Below are 7,163 nucleotides of genomic sequence, written 5' to 3'. Positions count from 1 at the left end.
TTAGAGCTGCATTAGTGTCAGACCGGCTGACGGTAATGACTTAGTCCTTTTCTGATGCTGTTTACAACGATTTCAGTGCATGTTCTTCTAAAGAAGTTTGTCTTTTATTATCTTTCATCAAACTTTCTCTGCCTCTGAAATGATTTTATTTTCTGCTGATGTAATTATCGCTGTGTGGGTGTAGAGAATAATATTAATCAATAATATCACAGCCTTATGATCAGTCTAATCAAATCCTGCTGGATAATGTAATGTTCCGCCCACAACACTTCCTGTTTAATATTCTGCTTCTCCCAGAAATTTGGCACTTTGGAGTCTGTTATTTAAAAAAAATTTTTTTTTTTTATACTTTTATTCATGAAGGACACATTATATTGATCAAAAGTGACAGTAAAGACATTTATAATGTTACAGAAGATTTCTATTTCAAATAAATGCTGTTCTTTTGAACTTTCTATTCATCTGTGAATCCTGAAAAATAAAATGCATCACAGTTTCCACAAAAATATTGGGCAGCACAACTGTGATAATAATCAGAAATGTTTCTTGAGCAGCAAATCAGCATATTAGAATGATTTCTGAAGGATCATGAGACACTGAAGACTGGAAAAATTCAGCTTTGGTCACAGCAATAAAATACATTTGAACATATATTCACATAGAAAAACTGTTATTTTAAAGTGTAATAATATTTCAAAATTTTTTGTGTATTTTTGATGGTGCCTTGGTGAGCAAAAGAGACTTTATCAACCCCAGACTTTTGAGTCGTATTAAGGGTGTTTAATGCGTTATGCTAATGTGAGTGCTGTTTCATTTTGTTGTTAAAGCCACAATATGTCATTTTCGCCGCTGGAGGGCGCGTATTCAAAATAAACAAAGAATCAAAGGTGTAGTTTGATGATGCCGTGACTGAGTGTGGAATCATGGGAGTTGTGGTCTTCATCCCCACAGCCGAAGCAATCCGGGCTTGGGCAGAAATCATGTTCATGGATGAGTTAATGATTTATTAACGTACTAGAATGAATCAGGGTGAGGCTGAAAGCCATCGAAGCGAAACGAGGCGCTGAACGAGCACGACACACGGCTGGAAAGCAGCGGCGCTTTTATCATGCCACAGTCGAGCGCATCCGCTGCTTCCGGTCGTGCGTATGTGGGGTAAAGCAGCGGAGCTTTTATTATGCCACAGTCGAGCGCTTCCGCTGCTTCCGGTCGTGCGTATGTGGGGTAAAGCAGCGGAGCTTTTATTATGCCACTTACATATTGTGCCTTTAAAGGGGTAATTGGATGCTAAATTCACTTTTACATGTTGTTTGAACATAAATGTGTGTTGGCAGTGTGTGTACACATCTACCCTATAATGAAAAAAATCCAGCCAGTGGTTTTTATTTAATCCCTAAAAATAATATCCCCTTTTTCAAATCAGGCCATTCTCAGCTTCTTGACTGTGTGACGTCACACGGACGAAGGCCCCTCCCACGATAGTTGATTGACAGTGCCGTCTTACCTTAAGACCCGCCCTGAGTGAGCTGTAACAGTCCGACCGCCAATGTTTCACCGCCGGAGCAGATGTAGACAAGAATGACTCCTCTAAGTGATTGAGGTGTTTTGTTGTTGGATGTAATAATGAACATAGCAGCCGTCGTTTACTTCCGTCATCTGAGCCGCTGAAGACGCAGTGGATTACGTTTGTTTGTGAAGGGAATGCTCCCCCGATCTACCTAAATGCATTTATGTTTGCGTGAATCATTCCTGATCTAGTTTCACTTACAGCAGAAGTGAGTATAAGGGTTTTTTATGAATCTTTGCAATCGCCTTTCCTAATAACATGCTAGTTAGCAAGTTTCGCGGCTAAAGTAAACCGTCTCTCCGAGCACGACTCGTCACCCCACAGAAGAGAGGGGCGGGGTCGTCTTCTTCTTCTTTTGTGTTTAATGGCGGTTGGCAAACCAGCCTTAGGGAACCAGCAGAGCTCATTAGCATTTAAAGCAACATGCAACATAACGAGTTGATGTCTGCAGAGCTGATTTTGACAGGGTATGACTAAAGTATGTTATAGGCTTTTCATTAAGACCCTAAAAAATCATATCAACTTGTGGAAAATGGGCATCCGATGACCCCTTTAAATGTTGATTAACTAATTAGTGAAGCGTCTGGTGAAAGTTTATTTGCTGAAGAGCTGCTGGTCAATGAGTTCTTTGGTGTTTAATTAAAGTTACTGTAAGCCGTGTTACAGTTATTAATATCATGGCTCACTGTCACATTCTGCAAGTGATTGTGGTGTTTGAGATGTCTGAGCTGATGCTGTGAAGTTTTGGAAGAGTCTAGTGGTTAAATCTATCTATCGTTCTGTCTATCTATCTATCTATCTATCTATCTATCTATCTATCTATCTATCTATCTATCTAATCTATCTAATCTATCTATCTATCATTCTATCGTTCTGTCTATTGTTCTATGGTTCTATCCATCCGTCCGGCCATCCGTCTGTCTGTCTGTAGTTTTCTCGTTCCATCCATCCATCCGTCCGTCTGTCTGTCTGTAGTTTTCTCGTTCCAATCGTCCGTCCGTCCGTCCGTCCATCCATCCAGCCATCCTTTTTGCATGAAGCTTCTGCTAAAGGCAAAGCAAGTTTAGTTTCAGGGTTGCTGAGAGTTCAGCTTTACACTCACCCTTGTGCTAAATTAACAAGCTCCCAGAGTGCACTGGGGTCACTAACTGTGCCTGGAATAAGAGCGGTTCACGTAACATTTGACAAAAGGCTCTTTGAAGTGTCAAATTGGTACATCATTACTGTCATTTTTAGCAGTGATGGCGTTATATTTGTGTGGATGCCTGTGTTATTATTTGTCTGACTGGGTGCCGGACTGAACGTATCGTTCTGTTAGTGTTGTTTCGTGTGCGTCTCAGATCCAGTGTGGTAAACATGAGTACAACAGACCAAAATAATGATGGCGATGATGATGAAGAGGGGATTTGAGTGTGTATGTGTGGATTAGCACGAGCGTGTGTTGCTCTCTCTGCAAAAGGCAGCAGTAAAAGAAGCTCAACACTGTATAAAAATACTCTAATAAATATATCAATTCCACTCTCCAGTTTCTCACACCATTCTTTATCTCTTTCTGTTTATCCTCCTCGCTCTTTCTGTCCGTGCTTCAGTTCTTAGAGTATGAACTTGCACAGGTCTGAAATGAATCTCGCGAAACTAGTCAAGAACATATCATATTTCACCACAAAATCAAAAGAAAGAATTGAAAATCATGTTTTTGCACACAGACATTAAAGCTTACCTTCAGGCCATTTAAAGGACTAGTTCACCTAAAAATGAAAATGTGCTCACCCTCAGGCCATCCAAGATGTAGATGAGTTTGTTTCTTAATCAGGTTTGTAGAAATGTAGCATTGCATCACTTGCTCACCAATGGATCCTCTGCAGTGAATGGGTGCCGTCAGAATGAGAGCTGATAAAAGCAATGGTTTGAGGTTAAAAACGTCTTGATGGATATGTTTCAGCTTTTGTCTTCTCCAGATGTTAACTGATGGACTGGAGAGGTGTGGATTATTGTGATGTTTTATCAGCTGTTTGGACTCTCATTCTGACGGCACCCATTCACTGCAGAGCATCCATTGCTGAGACACTGATGCAATGCTACATTTCTCCAAATCTGATGAAGAAACAAACTCATCTACATCTTAGATGGCCTGAGGGTGAGCACATTTTCAGCAATGTTTTACTGTAAGAAAATAAACCTTAAACATGAAATCTTAAAGGTCCTAAAATTAGATGCATTTTTGTTGTTTTTGTGTGTGTGTGTTGAAATATGACATTGATATGTTTTCATGAAACGCACTATTCGTTTTATAGTCCTGAAGGAAACAGAACTCTTCCATGTTGATGCATTGCTCCGTAACTTGATATTGTAGTGAAACAGAGTGCAGTGTACACTTATCTTTCATCTTATCACTCAGTAGGTTATTATTTTGTGTGTGATTATCTGTGTGTCCAGCTGTGTTTTCTCATTTCAGCTCAGACATAAATATTTCATCACCTTGTAAATGAAACTGAGAGAAATGCTTTATATAAGACTTTTTACATTGCACACTTTGTATGCGCCTGTAGACAAGATACAGAAATGGTTTGAGCTGTATTCATAAAATGTAAAAACGTTTTACGTCAAAGGTAAAACCACAATAAACAAGTAAATAAGTATGAATCTCTTAAACCTAAAAATCTTAAATGAAAATCTGAATTTTAGCATTTCAGTTTTTTATTATTTTCCCTCACATTTCTCACTTGAAATGTAAAACAAATTATGAAATATTTTATTTTACTTGCAAAGTATTTATACACCGTTGCCATATTTGTACTGCATTTAAATTATGCTGATTTTAATTAAAAAATATTTTTTAAGTTTTATTTTACTGTAAGAAAATACACCTTAAACATGAAATAAATAAATAAAATCTTAATGCTCCTAAAGTAGGATTAAATGTAAAAAAAATCGTATATGCAGATTTAAATGGAAAGTGCAATTTCATATACATTTATGATTTCAAAAATGTGAAAGAAACCGTAATTATGCATCTTTAAATCTAAATATAAATCCTAAAATCTTAAATTAAAATATTAAAATTAGTACTGATGCATCTTAAAATCAGAATGTTTTGATTTGACTTTTTATTTACATTTTCCCTCACGTCTCTCATGAAATGTAAAACAAATTATATATTAATTTACTTGTAAAGTGTTTATGCACCATCGTTTGCACTGCATTTAATTGATGCTGATTTTAATAAAGAAAGATTATTCAAGTTTTATTGTACTGCAAGAAAATAAGCTTTAAACATGACAAAATTAAGCCTTAATGATCCTAAAACAGGCTTAAATGAAAAATCTAAATGTAAAATATAAATTTGTATCACTTTTATCTGACACATTTGGCTAGATGTGCTGTAACAGCAGTGTATTTTTATCCATGACACATAACTGTGGTGTATTCTGATGAAATCGGGGAATAGCGGTGGATCCACGATCACCCACACACCTCACAGGAGAGCCGGTGGTGCGAGGGGTTTCTGCTGGGCTCTGCTGCCCCCACGTGTCTCACAGCATCCTCACCTCTGCAGACATCAGCCCAAACACCTAACACAGCATTAGAAAGACACTAAAATCACAGATGGGCATTCCGTTTGAAACGGTCAGTGAAAGATCGTATGTTGGTTTCTTCAGTTAAAATGTAGCCTACGCCTTGAATCCAGTGATGTCTGCCAAATATAGTCATACATTTACAGTTGCATGCTTTCTATGATCTGAAAGAGTGCTAGAACTCAATTTAAAGCGTGAAATATGAAATAATAGTCAGAAAAAAAGTATAATTTTTAAAAAATGGAACAGTTTATTGAACCTTTAGACAAAATCTAAAAAAATGCATACGTGTTTGTATCATATTTGCTATGTCATGCATTTATGGCTCATATAATCTGATATAGTGAGAATATGGAGTAAAAACAGCTGTTTTATTCAGAGACTCACGCTGAGCAAAAATATGCATTTTGGTGCAGATGCTGATATTTATATGATGAGATTCTGATGCTTGTAATGTAAATCGCTGATATCTTTATGACGGATAGAGCAGATACTTACATAAAATGTATCACTCTACAGAATATATCCAATAATATGTCTTAGTAAGATGATATTTAAATGCTTAGTTTGAGGATCAAAACATGATGTTCTAATGTATCTAGATGTTTGAAACCAACATGCAAGTCACTGCAAGAGAAAGCAAGCATTTGGATAATTTCAACACTTTGCAGACAAAGCCTATGTGACAACTAGCCCCGGTCTTCCGTAAATGTGTATATCTATCTATCTATCTATCTATACACACACACACACACACACACTTGATTACCGTATATGTGTATATCTATCTATCTATCTATCTATACACACACACACACACACATATTTGATTTACTATATTCCTTTTTGCACTTTATAAGAATAAAGAAGATTGCGAGAATCTCGGCATGCAATCCTCTTATTTGGACACATAACAAACGAATTTCAAGAATTGAGTTTTTTTGCTCTTTGGTGGATTCTATACTGCTAAGGATCATTTAAAAAAGTCCTCACATGTGTTGTAAAAGCTATTTACACCGACTTTAGAACAATTCCAAGGTCCTCGGTAGAAAATGAATTTTTTTTATACATTGCCAGTCTTGTGTCTTCATTGAGATCTAATCATGTTTGTGTGAAGGTTACGCGTATAGAATGTAATTAGCGTAATTTGAAAGCTATATATGTCAGATGTATTTTTCCTTTCAACAAGCCCCTGCACGTGACGTCAGCGAGTCCCCCGTGACGTCACCGCCCACGATTACGCGCCAGTGTGGCGTTCAGCAGCGTCTCCCCTCGCGCCCCGCGCAGAATAACGAGATGAATAACGGTCATTAGCTCATTACGATGCTCACCGGGAGGGTTATCGGTTGCTGTGGCTCGGCTCGCGTCGGTTACCGTGTGGAGCTCCGTGAGGATGTGTCGGATGTGCCGCTGTAGCGCGTGGAAGTCTTTTGTCTGCGGCGCGCGGAGACTGAACCGGAGCGCGTGAAACGATGCTGATGCTGATGCTGATGATGAAGGCGTCTCTGTGAACTGATTTTGCGATGAGGATTGCGCGGCTGCTCCGGCAGAAAGGAGCGCACATGCTGCGGTGTCTGTGTGCGCAGAGAACCGAACCGAACAGCACCGACACCGGTGAGACACTGCAGGAACACACACACACACACACACGCACACACACAGGTTTACTTTTGTGAAAAGTGAGGACATCCCACAGGCGTAATGGTTTTTATACTGTACAGATATTGCCCTACACCAACCCTACCCCTAAACCTACCCCTCACAGGAGACTTTGTGCTATTTCAGATTTTCAATACACTCCATTCTGTGTGATTTATAAGCGTTTTGAAAAGTGGGGACATGGGGTAATGTCCTGAAAAGTCACCTTCTCCTTGCTCGCACGCACACTCACACACACACACTCACACTCACTCTCACACTCACACTCACACTCACACACACACTCACGCACACACTCACACATTCATGCTCGCACGCACACACACACGCACACACTCACACACACACTCACACACACACAC

The sequence above is a fragment of the Sinocyclocheilus grahami genome, unplaced genomic scaffold (genome assembly GCF_001515645.1).
Source record: "Sinocyclocheilus grahami isolate Dianchi unplaced genomic scaffold, SAMN03320097.WGS_v1.1 scaffold292.1, whole genome shotgun sequence".
Taxonomy (NCBI): Eukaryota; Metazoa; Chordata; class Actinopteri; order Cypriniformes; family Cyprinidae; genus Sinocyclocheilus; species Sinocyclocheilus grahami.
Note: the sequence above shows the minus strand (reverse complement) of the source record.